Source organism: Carassius gibelio, chromosome B14 (genome assembly GCF_023724105.1).
Source record: "Carassius gibelio isolate Cgi1373 ecotype wild population from Czech Republic chromosome B14, carGib1.2-hapl.c, whole genome shotgun sequence".
In the NCBI taxonomy this organism is placed as follows: Eukaryota; Metazoa; Chordata; class Actinopteri; order Cypriniformes; family Cyprinidae; genus Carassius; species Carassius gibelio.
The window spans coordinates 3020710-3038009 of NC_068409.1; the positions used below are offsets into that span (position 1 = coordinate 3020710).

Genomic DNA, 17300 nt, shown 5'->3' on the forward strand with positions numbered 1-17300 from the left:
AATGTGTCTGAACACACCTCTTTTTTAGACCATTGCACAAATGGGCTCAAATGCATTTGCTAATTAAATGACGTGGCGCTGGACTGAAACTAGCAAACACACTTGCGCCTGGTGTATGATAGGGCCCTAGATGTTACTATCTACCTAATCTCATAAGAGAAATCATGTCTCAGTTCATTTGATCATCTCTAGGCACCAACAGCTTCTGACACTCCAACTGTGTCCTAGTTTTAATCTTTTAATTTTTATTTATTTTATATTATTATTTCAAAGAAAAGGCTATAACGATAGAGGGAAAAGAAGAAAAAGAGTGGGAGTAAGAGAGAAGTCTAGATAAAACAGCAGTAATTCCTGTTTTCGTTCATGTCTATTGAATCAGAGGGCGGTCTGTTTTTCTAAGCTTTCCTCCTGTAAGATAGGCTTTGGTCAACACCACATGACAAATTCCGATACGTATTATATCATTCTTCTGATAGCACCTTCTGTCTGTCTCTCTCCCTTCATCTGTCAAAAGCGTTCACTGTTTGCATCAACAAGCATCAACAAGCATGTAGAGTATCTACATACTTCTGTTATGTGCAAATTTCATAGATTTGTCTGTGATCCAGTGGAAATAGTGATGATTACAATATGAATGAAAGAGAGGTATGAGAAAAGATAGGCCAGTATAGGTGTGCAGCAGACATGCACACAGACACATGTAGATTATCAAAGAAAAAAAATAAGTTCAGAAATAAGCACATAAAAAATATCAGCTTAAAGCAACATTCATACTGACAGTAATTTGAGCAGTTTGAAAGATTTAAATGTAGTTGTCAATAAAGGTACCTTTATTGACAACTCCATTTAAATCTTTTAAACTGGTGCTATTTTTACTTTATTATTTTGGCACTAAAAACCAAGAAAAATATAGTTTGTTCTTTGTGCATACTGTGATACTATGCTACAATACTTTAAACAGTCGGTTCTTAAAAAATGCATAAATTGTGAAATGCAAGAAAAGATTAAGAAAAAAAAAAAAAAAATATATATATATATATATATATATATAAACACCAATTTACACAATCGTGTAATTCTGAACTGCGACATATGACACAAGCAAACAAACATACACTACCAGAGAGAGAGAATGAAATTTTATCTCTTTTGTTCATTCAGTCATACAAAACCTTGACAAAAACAATGCTTTGAGCAAGATATTTTTGATTTACTGCAGATTAAGTATGCTGTCTAAGAAATACCTCTTCATGCCTGATGGCTTATCCCTCACTGAAAAGAATCTAACGCACTCATGAACTCTGACTGGGACATCTGAGACGACAGACTGTTCAGTGAACAAACACACCTTTGTTTAACATCTACATGTTGTGGCTAAGAGAAAAAACAACAAAAAAGCAAAAGGAAGATGGTACACTTGAAGCCTTTTAATTGGCCCCTGAAGACTATGTTTATTTAATTATCCAAGTGAAGACAAAAATACACTTCTATTGTTTAATATAAATAAATGAAAAGCAACCCACGGCAACAGCGTTAGCCTAATTCTGCGGGATAACCATGGACTTGGCAACATTGGTGCTTTCCGAGCTGTCACATCAGCTCATTGCATCTCAATAAACAAAATATTTCACCTGTACGCTAACGTGAACCTGCACACATAAAGTATCTCCAGGCCTACAGTAAGAAACAAGGCTGCTGGTTTCCTTTGGCATTTTGTCTTCATTACTTCATCAGCCTACATCTGTTATGCATGTGGTGTGAAAACAAAGCGCACAACGGAGTATATTCAAATAGTTATTTTTAAAATCCACAGGAGAGAATAGGCACAACCAAACACAAATCCAAATGATAGCAGACAAAGGAAAGGGACACAGACTTAAGTAATATAAATTTATTTGGGAGAACTGGAACAGGTTTGGCGCTAATTAAAGGGGGGGTGAAATGCAATTTCATGCATACTGGAGTTTTTTACACTGTTAAAGAGTTGGATTCCCATGCTAAACATGCACAAAGTTTAAAAAATTAAGTTGTACGTTTGAAAGAGTATTTTTGTTCCCAAAATACTCCTTCCGGTTTGTCACAAGTTTCAGAAAGTTTTTTCCGAGTATGGCTCCTTGTGACGTTAGATGGAGCGGAATTTCCTTATATGGGTCCTAGGGCACGTCTGCCGGAAGAGCGCGCGCTCCCATATAGCGAGGCTGAGCAGCACAGACATTTCACTGATCAGAGCGATTCACTGATCAGAGCGAGAGCGTCGCGAAAAGTCACAAAAGAAGTGTGTTTTTGGTTGCAAGGGCAAGACAACCCTGCACAGATTACCAAAAAAAAACAGCATTAAGGGACCAGTGGATGGAGTTTATTTTTACAGAGCATCAACGGAGTTGTGCAAGTGTTTTTGTTTGTTACCTGCATTTCGAAGATGCTTGTTCACAAGGCCCAGTTTGACGACGGATTTGCATATCGTTTATTTCTTAAGGATGATGCAATCCCAAGGAAAAAGGGTCACGATCGTGTGTTGGAACCGCAGGCGGTGAGTAAAACTGCTTCAAATATCTCTGCCTCCTTGTTAGTGTGTCCCCTTAGTGCGTTAGTGCGTTAGTGCGTCCGCTCGGAGCGAGTCGTTGCTGCTGCTGCTTTCGTTCAGTTTCAGCCTCTGGATCTGATTCTGGATCATAAATAAACGGCTGAATCTGACTGTAAGCCATGGTTTGTTTTGGATGATGGGTTTTCCTTCACGGTAATGTCACAGCTTCCACATGCTCTCAACGCAAAAGCCTATTCGCGCTCGTGATTCTTTAGCTCCGCCCACACGTCACGCCTCCAGCCGGTCGTGTTTTTCCGGGAAAAATCGGTACAGACTATCTTTCTCTTATGAATATAATAAAACTAAAGACTTTTTGGATTTATGAAGGATGCAGTACTACTCTATATGTACTCAAGATTAACAAGATATTGAGTGAAAACGAGCATTTCACCCCCCCCCCCCCCCCCCCCCCTTAAATAAAAAACCATGGAAACAAAGCAGGAGAACAGAAAAACAGAAAACTGAACCAAAACAAATCATAACCATATCAGGCAGGAAATGGAATGAGAGCATAGTCCACAGGGCCAGTTGATGGAGGGAGGAGCCACGGGGGAGCCTGGAGCAGGAGGAGCCAGATGGAAGTCCAGGATAGTGGCCCAAGGTCAAGTCAAAAGCGGGAGGAGCCATGGTGGAGATATGGCTGACCCCACCAGGGGGCCGACTGACTGAAACTGAGCTGATAGGAGAGAACCAGAGCATTGAGGACCAGAGCGACATTGAGAATCCGGAGGGCTAAGGTGGAGCTGAAGGCTCAGGTGACTGAGGCAGAGGTGGGGCTCCGGAAGACCGCTGCGGAGCCGGAGTGACTGAGTATGGAGGTGGAGCCAGAGGGAAAAAAGAGCCTGACAGAGCCAGTGGGACAAGGCTAAGCCAGAGGAGTGAAGTTCAGAGGTGGTGGATGGTCGGCGACTTACCAAGGCAGGTGGAGCTGGTGGGATGACGGACCACAGTGGGGATGAGGGAGCCAGGAGCCAAGATGGAGCCCATGGGTCAGAGGACCAAGGTGGAGTCCAGGTCCCAAAGGCTGAAGGCAGAGACAGGGGATCTCCAACCCTGAGCTGGTGACAGGAAGTCCCAAAGCACACCTGACCCACCGGACATGGTGTGCTGAGGGTGAGCTGAGGGGCTTTGCTGAGGCAGCAGAGACAAAGCTGATGGACTGGCTGGCTGATACAGAAGAGGAGGGAGTGGGAGGCTGGATGGAAACACAGGAGGACATGAGCTGGGCAGAACCAGGAGAGAACAAGGTATTTTTCACACAATTCACCTATCTGTATACCCGCTGTTTTTACTGTCATAAAAACAGTCTGATGACTTCCTTGTTCTATAAAGTCCCAGAAATACGTAACGAGTTTTGATTGTGCCAGTGGTTTCTGTGTTTTGATTCGACACCAGCTTAGCACACGCTGTCCTCCTGAAATGCGATTGGGCTAGTTTTCAAGTCAAGTCTGCTTTATGTCAATTTCCACATGTACAGTACATACATCGTACATGAATCGAAAAAGACCCCGGTGCATACAGATAACATTAACATTAAAGCCTAAAAATCTAGATCAAATATAAAATGTAGATACAACTATACAATAAGGGAATGTAAAAAAAGGCATATAATAAAATAAAAAATAAAGTTAAATAAAGCGGTGCAAGGCAAATGACAGATAGAGTGCAAATTCAATGAAGTGAACATCAGTGCAGATAAAAGATTTTATTTAACTGACTGATGAGGTAGTGGGATGACGTCAGTTCCATGCTGAATGAGGTAGTGAGCAGACCAATGCTGCACAAAGTGACTGGTGCATGCCATCATATAATTAGTTGGGGGGGGGGGGGAGGGGGTCATAGTTCAGTGGTGCCTGTGGCAGAAAAGGGGAGAGGGGGCAAGTTCAGGAGGGAGTTCAGCTTCCTGACAGCCTGGTGGATGAAGCTGTCCTTCAGTCTGCTGGTCCTGGCCTGGAGACTCCGCAGTCTCCTCCCTGATGGCAGCAGACTGAAGATGCTGTGTGATGGGCGAGTGGGATCACCTGTAATGCAGAGGACTTTACGGGTGAGACGGGTTCCATAAATGACCTGGAGGGAGGGGAGAGAGACACCAATGATCTTCTCAGCTGCTCTCACTATGCGTTGCAGAGTCTTTCGGCAGGACGCGTTGCAGGCGCCATACCACACAGTGATGCAGCTCGAAAGGATGCTCTCGATGGTACCTCTGTAGAAGGTGTACATGATGGGGGCCGGGGCTCTGGCTCTCCTCAGTTTGCGGAGAAAGTAGAGATGCTGTTGTGATTTCTTGGCCAGTGCTGTGGTGTTTTCAGTCCAGGAGAGGTCCTCTGTGATGTGCACACCCAGGTGCTGCTTACTCTCTCCACAGTCGGTGCGATTGATAGTCAGAGGAACGTGCTGAGTGTGTGCTCTCCTGAAGCCTACAACAATCTCCTTTGTCTTCTCCACATTCTTATAATCACAGGAGCGTTTTTCTGACGAGATGCCCATGAAAATCGCATTTCGATTTTTTTAGTTAACAAAGCTAAACAGCATTGCTCATTGTGTAATAAGTTACAGAAACTGTTTAACGCACCAACTTAAATAATAAAATACACTTACCGGTTGTGGTCCATAAACAATTCCTTCTCCAAAAAAAGAGGAAACTGCTCCATCTTTCAAGAATGATCTTTGTGCAAATTCGGCATTAAACTGATTGAGTTTAGGGTAAGGCCAAACTAAGGTGATTGGACTCCGAGATGAAAATAACAGCGTTTCGACGACATGGCGACAAACACAAACGCAGCTCTATAATTTCATTCAGCGGGTGTTGCATTGCATTGATTCCATCCAAAAGTCCTAAAATAAAAAGCGTCCTTCCATAAAAAAAAAAAAAAGATCCATATTCAAAATGTAATAATCACTTGAATCTAGCTTGAGCTCACTGTTGTAAATGGAAGCAATTCCAGGGTAATTACGTATGAGGTTGCATACACCAGAAGTGCAGCACATGGAAATGCAGTGGAGAGATCAAAACAAAACAATGGTCACTAATTAGAAGTACAAAACGAGGATTTGTAGAGAAGAAATGTCAGAGGATTTCGATATAAGCAAAGAGGAGACTGGTTTTCCTTTGCTAAAGTAAGGAAACTTTGCTACTTTTGATCCTGTAAACAAACGTTGGTTTGCACGAGGCTCACCAGTTGCATGTGCAACGCTGACCCCGCACGTCATGCTCCCAGAACTGCTTCTGTGTACAACTGTTGGCACAAGATAGATTAAAGTGATTAATACATTCTGAATATTATTATTTTCTTACAAAAATAAATCAATTCGCTACAGAAGGCCTTTGTTCACACCCCGGAGTTGTGTGAGACACATTTTATGGAAAGGCGCTTTTTATTTCAGGTTTTTTGGACCTGCTTTTTCGACCCGCTAACTGAAATGACATAAATTGAAAGATTAAATTTTTTTTTTTTTTTTTTTTTTTATGTAACTCTGACTGGAATCGTCTGAAACAAGAAAGTCATATACACCTAGTAAGCCTCGGGTGAGTAAAATGCACCCTAATTACATTTTTTTGGTGGACCAACCCTGACTCCAGGATTGTCCACCAGAGCTGTTTCCCTTTGGGGTCTCGACCTGACTGCAGTTTGTCGACATAACCAATTTGATAGCGTCTGGCACTCTGGCACTTTTGAGTCCCGGTTTTCACTGTAGAGGGCAGATGGTAGACAGCGTGTTTGGCGTTGTGTGGGTGAGAGGTTTGCTGATATCAATGTTGTGGATCGATGTTGTGACACCCATTGAGCATGTTTGGGATGCTCTGGATCAGTGTATATGACAACGGGTTCCAGTTCCTGCCAATCTCCAACTTCACACAGCCATTAAAGAGGAGTGGACCAACATTCCATAGACCACAATCATAGACAGTAAAAGAAATGGACACAGCGACCCCATTGGAACTCAACTGAGACAATTGAAGCCTATTTTTAGTGTTTTTTAGCACTTCCGTTTCTGACGCACAGACTCAAACGAAGCTTGACGACGTCAGCAACCTGTCTGACAGATGTAAATGTTCTAGTAGCTGTGTGTGCAAACTGCCATCGTTAATCTTGCAGAGACGGCGAGCTTGAGCGGGGAGTTCTTTGGCGTGAGTGAGCAGGAGTAAGTATTCTGATTAATTATTTTGTATAGTATTTTAAAATGTAACGCCAGTATGCCATATTAAGTTAATTGCCTGCAAGCTTCTCCTCCTATCTGTACGGTAATGCGACAGAGAGTCGAGTGGTTATGACGCAATCGTTAGCCTATTTTTTACAAAAACTGTTTCTACGGGGCCATAATGTAACATAGAAGGTAATGGAGCCCTTTATACATTGTCGTGTATCTTTAGAAATAAATAATGGACAAACTGAGTCTTTAAACGCCTCAGATGTAAAGTTATTTGCTGTCAAAGTGACGCCAAAATGAATGGGAGTCAATGGGAATGCTAACGCAAGTGAAGTTCTGCTACAAGATGGCAGCACGCAGCCGACTTCAACTTCCGGTCGACATCCTTGCCGCCTGACCACAATCAACAACCTTATCAACTCTATGCAAAGGAGATGTGTTGGACTGCGTAAATAGTAGTAAATAGTAAAAATAGTAGTAAAAAAAGTAAATAGTAGTCACACCATATACTGACTGGTTTTTGGAAACAATAATGTGGCCTGTCATAAGATTGATCATACAGTTATCCATTTGTAAATAATTTTGCATTTAGTTAAAAATTAAATGCTGTACGTTTAAGATAAATTAAGCAAATACTGGTGGTGTCACTCATTCATTACATATACACTTTCAATGCCTCTAAGTCATGCCTTTTAGTGGCTATCCTCTCTACAGCCTTTGGTAGCCTTTCTCTCATGGCCTATCATGACCTTTGTTTCTGCGGTCTATTGGGGTCTTTCTCTCATGGCCTATCATGACCTTTGTCTCTGCGGTCTATTCGGATCTTTGTCTCTGCTGCTGGTTCAGCTCAATTTAGTAATCATTTACCGGTCACCGCCTCAATAGACTGGCTACTACTGCTTTTGAACGTGGACTTCAAACATCAGCCATCAAGCTACATGAGCAGATGGTCATCCTCCACATTTGAATCCTACATTAGACCTGATCATAGTACTCCATATCATAGTACTTATACTGCTCTCCTTCGAGTTACAAATGACCTGCTCTTATCATCTGATTGTGGTTGTATCTCTCTATTCGTTCTATTGGATCTTAGTGCTGCATTTGACGCAATTGACCACAACATTATTTTTGCATTGACTTTAACACTTTGTTGGCATTAATGGAAGTGCATTAGCATGGTTTAAATCATACTTATATAACTGTCATCAATTCGTAGCAGTGAATGAAGAGGTATCATATTGATCACAAGTACAGTATGGAGTACCTCAAGGCTCAGTACTAGGGTCACTACTCTTCACGCTCTATATGTTACCCTTGGGAGATATCATCAGGAAACATGGTGTTAGCTTTCACTGTTATGCTGATGATATTCAGTTCTATATTTCTTCACGGCCCGGTGAAACACACCAATTTGAAAAACGAATGGAATGCATAGTCGATATAAAAAACTGGATGACGAGTAATTTCTTACTGCTAAATTCTGAAAAAAACAGAGGAGTTAATTATAGGACCTAAAAACTCTGCTTGTAATAACCTAGAACACCCTCTAAGACTTGATGGCAGCTATGTCAATTCTTCGTTATCAGTTAGGAACCTATGTGTGCTATTTGATCGCAATCTTTCCTTGGAAAGCCACGTTTCTAGCATTTGTAAAACTACATTTTTCCATTTCAAAAATATATCTAAATTATGGCCTATGCTCTCAATGTCAAATGCAGAAATGTTAATCCATGCATTTATGACCTCAAGGTTAGATTATCGTAATGCTTTATTGGGTGGTTGTTCTGCACGCTTAGTAAACAAACTACAGCTAGTCCAAAATGCAGCATCAAGAGTTCTTACAAGTACCATACAAGTATGACCATATTAGCTCAGTCCTGTCAACACTGCACTGGCTCCCTATCAAACATTGTATAGATTTTAAAATATTGCTTATAAAGCCCTGAATTGTTTAGCACCTCAGTATTTGAGTGAGCTCCTTTTACATTATAATCATCTACATCCGCTACATTCTCAAAACCTTGCTAATACCTAGAATATCAAAATCAACTGCGGGAGGCAAATCCATTTAAGGAGGGTGTGGTTGACTCTTAACTTTTATAAAGAATATCTCTTTGTATTTAAGACTTTAGTCTTTGTAACTTAACAGATATTAACAGAGCTTGAAACACTCCAAAGAGAAAGGAAAACGTTTCTGCTTGTAGGTCGGTATAAGATGAACCAGACAGTGATCAGAACGTTCCAAAGCTGCTCGTGGAAGAGAGTGAACTGAGTCCTTTTTTTTTTTTTTTCAGAATAATTCCTCTTTGCCAATCTGATATCCTTTTCAATTGTGTATTTAACTTGTTTATACAAGACATTGTCCCGCTTCCTGTAAGCACCTTCTTTGGCCTGACGGAGCTGTCTGAGTTTTGCAGTGAACCATGGTTTGTCATTGTTGTAAGTTGGATGAGTCCTGGTAGGAATGCACGTCTTCACAGAAATTGATATAAAATGTTACAGTTTCTCTGAGCTCGTCCAGAACGGTGGCAGCAGCTTCAAAAAACTCCAATCACTGAGGTTAAAACAAGCTTTTAAATCCTGCTCTGCTTCATTAGTCCCTATTTTTACCTTAATACAGATTTAGCTTATTTCAGTTTCTGCCAGTAGGTCGCTATAAGATGCCCGTAGAACAGAGCAATACGCCAGACCCAAAAATGCAGAATAGCTGAAGGCTGCTTTCAGAATAACCTAGCTATTGAGTGCTGTACATGCTCATACTTTTCATGTTCATACTTTTCAGTTTGCCAAGATTTCTAAAAATCCTTTCTTTGTATTGGTCTCTTAAGTAATATTCAAATTTTCTGAGATACTGATTTGGGATTTTCCTTAGTTGTCAGTTATAATAATCAAAATTAATAGAAAAACATTTAAAATATATCAGTCTGTGTGTAATGAATGAAAATAATATACAAGTTTAACTTTTTGAATAGAATTAGTGAAATAATTCAACTTTTTGATGATATTCTAATTATATGACCAGCACCTGTATTTGTAAAACTTAGTGAAATTAATTCAGTGTGTTCATCAGTGTGTAACAATGCCTTGATAATATAAATCCAAGGGAAGTCGTGGCCTAATGGTTAGAGGGTTGGACTCCCAATCGAAGGGTTGTGGGTTCTAATCTCGGGCCGGATGGAATTGTGGGTGGGGGGAGTGCATGTACAGTTCTCTCTCCACCTTCAATACCACGACTTAGATGCCCTTGAGCAAGGCATCGAACCCCCAACTGCTCCCCGGGCGCCGCAGCATAAATGGCTGCCCATTGCTCCGGGTGTGTGCTCACAGTGTGTGTGTTTGTGTTCACTGCTCTGTGTGTGTGCATTTCGGATGGGTTAAATGCAGAGCACAAATTCTGAGTATGGGTCACCATACTTGGCTGAATGTCACTTCACTCACTTAATACCTTTTCTACTGATAATAATTTTTAAGTGATTGAGTTTATATATATATATATATATATATATATATATATATATATATATATATATATATATATACAGTATTTTTCAAAATAATACTGAGGTATTATTTAATACTAAATACTAACCAGAATAATCAAGGTTTTTAGTATATTTTTTATTGCTACGTGGCAAACAAGTTACCAGTAGGTTCAGTAGATTGTCAGAAAACAAACAAGACCCAGCATTCATGATATGCACGCTCTTAAGGCTGTGCAATTGGGCAATTAGTTGAAAGGGGTGTGTTCAAAAAAATAGCTGTGTCTACCTTTGACTGTACAAACTCAAAACTATTTTGTACAAACATTTTTTTTTTTTCTGGGATTTAGCAATCCTGTGAATAACTAAACTAATATTTAGTTGTATGACCACAGTTTTTTAAAACTGCTTGACATCTGTGTGGCATGGAGTCAACCAACTTGTGGCACCTCTCAGCTGTTATTCCACTCCATGATTCTTTAACAACATTCCACAATTCATTCACATTTCTTGGTTTTGCTTCAGAAACAGCATTTTTGATATCACCCCACAAGTTCTCAATTGGATTAAGGTCTTGAGATTGGGCTGGCCACTCCATAACATTAATTTTGTTGGTTTGGAACCAAGACTTTGCCCGTTTACTAGTGTGTTTTGGGTCATTGTCTTGTTGAAACAACCATTTCAAGGGCATGTCCTCTTCAGCATAGGGCAACATAACCTCTTCAAGTATTTTAACATATGCAAACTGATCCATGATCCCTGGTATGCGATAAATAGGCCCAACACCATAGTAGGAGAAACATGCCCATATCATGATGCTTGCACCTCCATGCTTCACTGTCTTCACTGTGTACTGTGGCTTGAATTCAGAGTTTGGGGGTCGTCTCACAAACTGCCTGTGGCCCTTGGACCCAAAAAGAACAATTTTACTCTCATCAGTCCACAAAATGTTCCTCCATTTCTCTTTAGGCCAATTGATGTGTTCTTTGGCAAATTGTAACCTCTTCTGCACATGCCTTTTTTTTAACAGAGGGACTTTGCGGGGGATTCTTGAAAATAGATTAGCTTCACACAGACGTCTTCTAACTGTCACAGTACTTACAGGTAACTCCAGACTGTCTTTGATCATCCTGGAGGTGATCATTGGCTGAGCCTTTGCCATTCTGGTTATTCTTCTATCCATTTTGATGGTTGTCTTCTGTTTTCTTCCACGTCTCTCTGGTTTTGCTCTCCATTTTAAGGCATTGGAGATCATTTTAGCTGAACAGCCTATCATTTTTTGCACCTCTTTATAGGTTTTCCCCTCTCTAATCAACTTTTTAATCAAAGTACGCTGTTCTTCTGAACAATGTCTTGAACGACCCATTTTCCTCAGCTTTCAAATGCATGTTCAACAAGTGTTGGCTTCATCCTTAAATAGGGGCCACCTGATTCACACCTGTTTCTTCACAAAATTGATGACCTCAGTGATTGAATGCCACACTGCTATTTTTTTGAACACACCCCTTTCAACTAATTCAACTAATTGCCCAATTGCACAGCCTTAAGAGCGTGCATATCATGAATGCTGGGTCTCATTTGTTTTCTGAGAATCTACTGAACCTACTGGTAACTTGTTTGCCACGTAGCAATAAAAAAATATACGAAAAACCTTGATTATTCTGGTTAGTCACATTGTACTGCTATTATTTTGAACAATACTGTATATATATATATATATATATATATATATATATATATATATATATATATATATATATATATCGAAAGTTTGGGCACCCTTTGCAGAATCTGTGAAAATCTGAGTAATTTTCAAAAAATAAGAGAGATCATTGAGTAAGATATTGAACATAAAAGATATTAACATTTAGTCCACAAGACAAAAAAATAACCCCACTCAAAAGTTTGGGAACCCTTGGTTCTTAGTACTGTGTGTGGTCACCTGATGATCCATGACTGTCTTTCTGTTTTGTGATGGTTGTGCATGAGTCCCTTGTTTGTTCTGAACAGTTAAACTGAGCAGCGTTCTTCTGAAAAATATTTAAGGTCCTGCAGATTCTTCAGTTTTCCAGCATCTTTGCATATTCCAGCATCTTTGCAACTTGTATGAGAGTGTTGGTTGGCCGTCTTTGCACAATCGCAGGCTGGAACACTGGTATATGTTTCTTTTTAAAGCCATATTTGGTAAACTGCCTCCTTATGTTCTCTTCTGACTCCAAAAGTCACTACCAGGAAGTGTAATCTTAGATCATATGGCCAAATCATGTATGATATCCCACGAACGCGAACTGTCTTAGGTGAAAGTGCTTTTAAAGTTTTTGCACCTTTTTCTTGGTATAAATTGCAGAATAAGCTAAAATTTGACTATTTACCGACAATGATACAGTTTAAAATGAGGATAAAGAACTATTTGAGTACTAAATGAACATGTGCTGTTACTGAGTGCTGCTGGTGAATATGTTGAGATGATGTTTAAATTGCCAAAATGTCTTTTTCTGTTAAATGTTTGTATATTTATTTTTAAAATGGAACTATTATTCTGCCGTCTTGGCCAGGATTCCCTTGAAAAAGAGATTCTGAATCTCAATGGAATTATTTCCTGGTAAAATAAAGGTAAATAAAAATGTTAACCCTTTCAAGCAGTGACTTTATGATTTTGAGATACATCTTATCACACTAAGGACATTTGAGGGACTCAAACACAACTATTTAAAAAGATTCAAACATTCACTGATGCTCCGTAAGGAAACAAGATGCTGGGGTGTGAAAACTTTTTAACACGATGAAGATGGCCAAATTAGTCTTATTTTGTTGAAATATAATTTTTTTCCATTTAGTTCTGCCCTTCGTAAGCAACAAAATATACTTGTGTGTTTCCCGGTACACAAATTAAGTACAATTAACCTTGATCTTCAAATTCCAAAAGTTTTCACCCCCAGCTCTTTAAGACTACAGTTTACTTTCATATTTTACGTTCTATATTTAATTGTACAATATACATCTTTTTTTATATATTTTATTCTTATATATTTATTGTTTACTTTTATTTCATTCTTACATAGCTATGTGTTGTTTTTCTTAATAATTGCACTGTCCATGGAGCGGACCTGACTCACATTTCACTGGTGGTTATATATGCTATATATAATTTTGAATGTGACGAATAAAAATCTTGAATCTTGAATCTCTTGAATCAAAGCCAGAAAACCATACTGGATGCCTGTGATCTTCGGGCCCTTAGACGGCATGCATCATATATAGGAATGCTACTGTAATGGAAATCACAACATGGGCTCAGGAATACTTCCAGAAAACACTGTTGGTGAACACAATCCACCGTGTCATTCGCTGTTGCCGGCTAAAACTCTATAGGTCAAAAAAGAAGCCATATCTAAACATGATCCAGAAGTGCAGGCATTTTCTCTGGGCCAAGACTCATTTAAATGGATGGTGGCAAAGTGGAAAACTGTTCTGTGGTTAGACGGATCAAAATTTGAAGTTCTTTTTGGGAAATTGCGACGCCATGTTATCTAAAGAGGACAAGGACAACTTGTTATCAGCGCTCAGATCAAAAGCCTGGAAAGGCACCATCAATGCTGAAAGGTATATCCAAGTTCTAGAACAACATATGCTCCCATCCAGACGTTGTCTTTTTTCAGGGAAGACCTTGCATTTTCCAAAATGACAATGCCAGACCGCAAACTGCATCAATTACAACATCATGGCTACATAGAAGGAGAATCCGGGGCCTGAAATGGCCAGCCTACAGCCCGGATCTTTCACCCACAGAAAACATTTGACGCGTCATAAAGAGGAAGATCCGACAAAGAAGACTTAAGACAGTTGAGCAACTAGAAGCCTCTATTAGACAAAAATGGGACAACATTCCTATTCCTAAACTCAAGCAACTTATCTCCTCAGTCCCCAGATGTTTTGCAGACTGTTATAAAAAGAAGAGGGGATGCCACACAGTGGTAAACATGGCCTTTTCCCAACTTTTTTGAGATGTGTTGATGCCATTAAATTTCAAATCAACTTATTTTTCCCTTAAAATTATACATTTTCTCAGTTTAAACATTTGGTAAGTCATCTTTGTTGTATTCTGAATAAAATATAGAAATTTGAAACATCCACATCATTTCATTGTTTTTATTCACAATTTGTACAGTGTCCCACATTTATTGGAATCGAGTTTATATATACCATTAATCTTTAGTCATGAAATAGACTAAGACTTAAAACAAAATTATGGACAGGTTAAAAGTGGTTTGAAAATGGTAAAATGTGCTTGGAAAATAATAAGAATGTTGACTTGATTATGCACACACTGTAAAACCACAGTGCATTCAGTAATCTGGTAAGTGTCATGTAGACACCAGCCATGCCAGATCCTGTAGCCCCCACATTCATTCACAATCCACAGAATTCTGATTTATTGTACCTGCCTAAACTAACAAAGTCAACCTTTAAAAGCCCTCACTGTGCACTCCTCCTTAGTCTGGTGTTGTTGTTACTATCATGCAACTCATTTGGCTACCTCCTCGCTCTATTTACCATCTCTGATATCTGACATATAGTCCAACAACTTCTTACTTTTTGACCAAAATAATCAAAATGAATTATCGTGCAGCCCTAAGTTAACAATGAGAAGTTATTGACAGATCTACAAAAGGCAGCAATGTCATTATTTAGCGCAAGCCAGTTGGACACAGTAGGAGATCATTAACAGTATAATGTAAAGCAGCTCTACAGAAGACAACAGTGCCAGTTTAGCTTAATTTCTGTTTAGTCATAGCAAAGTGTATAAGCCACTATATAAAAAATAAGGATAAAAATACTCACGGAAGACATTAGATGTTTTTCAAATAAATCTATACAGCAAACTCAACATATTTGGTGAGAAAATCATAATACATCAATCAGTTTTAATGAGAATTCAATGTTTTTCCACTGGCAACCAAATTATTTCGAAATATTTATAGAACACGACTGTTTAAGTAACATACTGCAATGTAAGGAATTAGATCAAAAATAAAAAGTTTCTAAGTAAACAAGAACATGAGCATACATAAGGACACACATACACACAATCACAGTGAAATGAGTGGTTGATCTTACTTGTTAGAACGTGCAGAGGTGTCTTGTAGATCTCCAGGATCAAATAACTGAGAGCTCTTCAAACCTAACTCCAAACAACCCTTCAGGAAGAGTGCCACATTATCCTTAACACACACAAACACACATATGAGTGAATCCTGCATGAACACAGTGCCAAAACTAACTACACACACATACATTAAAGAGCAGAAGGGGAGGAAAACTGACACTTTTGCTCTCTCTCTCTCTCTCTCTCTCTCTCTCTCTCTCTCTCTCTCACACACACACACACACTCTTTCTGCAAGTTTATAATGTTAAACACATACTCTACCTCAGGTGCAGGACTGCCTCTCTCTCCTTCAGGTGGCTCTGTGCCTTTTGTTGAAAAGTGCAACCTGATCTCTGTTATTTGCTACTTTCTGATTCCCATCTCCAATGAAAGGCCCCGATCCTTCCCTTCAGTTTCTCTCTCTCCAGCGGACCTGGAAGGGTGGCACAGTTTCCTGTCCCTAGTGATTGTTGTTCCTCTGTTGTTTTGAAGGGACACAACTTTTTGTCTCACGCCTGTGTGTGAGTGAGAGAGAGAAATAAAGAAAGAGAGCCCTTCCCCTTGAACTGAACTGGCCCCTTCTGACAAAACACAATAATAACATACAAATAATAGGGCAACAATTTTGTGTTGTTGCAATATACTGAAATAAACTAAAATAAACTAAGTTTAAGAACATTTTTTACGTTTTAAAATAAAAAAAATACTATGAACAATTACTAATTAATATTTCTAAGTGACTAATCAAATAAGTAAACATCATTAACCATGTGACTGTTTCTCCAGATGGTCAAATGCTCTTTGGATCAGTTGCTAATCACACACAGGTATATGATCCTCAGGTTTTGTTCATATCAACTCGACTGTTGCTGTCATTTTTACAATACAACTTTAAAATTGCAATACTAATCATTATAGATGTCTTAATTTTCTGATTTTCAAGAGTTAAACCATCATGCTTTTATTTTATTGAAAACCCAGAGGGAGCCCTTAAAGCTTCTCTTTTGGTGACAACATCTAGTTATACTTTAAGTGCTTCTCATTTTAAGTATGGAAAGATGGTTTGCAAAAAACATTTCAAAAACATTAAAAGTGACACAGACTCTGAGAACAAACAGATTATTATTATTATCATCATTATTATTATTATTTTCAGTTTAACTTAATACTCATTCTCACAAACCCCTGCAGTTCCATTACAAATCTTCAAATGTTTGCTAAACCCCAGCTGGGACTAGGGAAACCCTCTATTAGACCCTCAGACCCAAGTAAATTTACTTCACCTACATTTTAAAAAGGTTCCTTCATTCTATCAAAATGGCTTAAGACAGGGATCCTCAAATCTGGCCCACGAGATCCACTTTCCTCCAGAATTTAGCTCTAACCATAATCAAACACACCTGAGCATGCTAATCAATGTCTTCGGGATCATTAGAAAATCACAGGTAGGTGAGTTTGATTAAGGTTGGAGCTAAACTCTGCAGTGCATTGGCCCTCCAGGGCAAGATTTGAGGAACCCTGGCTTAAGACAATGACAATTCAAATATTTCTTTATTTTTCTTAATTTCTTTATTGTCACCTTGTCAACATACTCAGTTGAATTACACTAGCTGTGAAATACTGCCCCCAGCTGACCTGGAGTTAATGGTGTGGAAAGCAGATTACAAGATTTTCACCTTTGGGTTTAAACTGAATAGGCAGTTAGGTTCTTTTAAATATTGTGTAAAAAGAAAATGTTTCACTTCTCTTTCACGTATTTGCCCAACAGAAAAAAATAAAAAGATAAAAAAAAAATGCTGACATATTTCAAAAACATCAGACAGACACATTGATTAACAAACACAGATCCCTGCTCTACTAATGGCTTTTACTTAATGTTATCTTTAGGGATCTAGGAATCACCTTAGCCTTTGCACACCCAGAATTTCACTATCAGAA

At 39.1% G+C, this 17300-nt stretch overlaps 1 protein-coding gene across 1 annotated transcript in view; it reads right to left on the bottom strand.

The window, feature by feature from the left end:
* Positions 1–15848, bottom strand: part of limch1b (LIM and calponin homology domains 1b) — a 224617-nt gene extending 208769 nt beyond the window's left edge. Inside the window, exons 1-2 of the mRNA XM_052573775.1 lie at positions 15645–15848; positions 15334–15437 (exon numbers count right to left, since the gene is read on the bottom strand). The gene's annotated coding sequence lies outside the window, so the exon portion shown is untranslated. The remainder of the gene's footprint in view (positions 1–15333; positions 15438–15644) is intronic.
* Positions 15849–17300: the final 1452 nt, after the last annotated feature.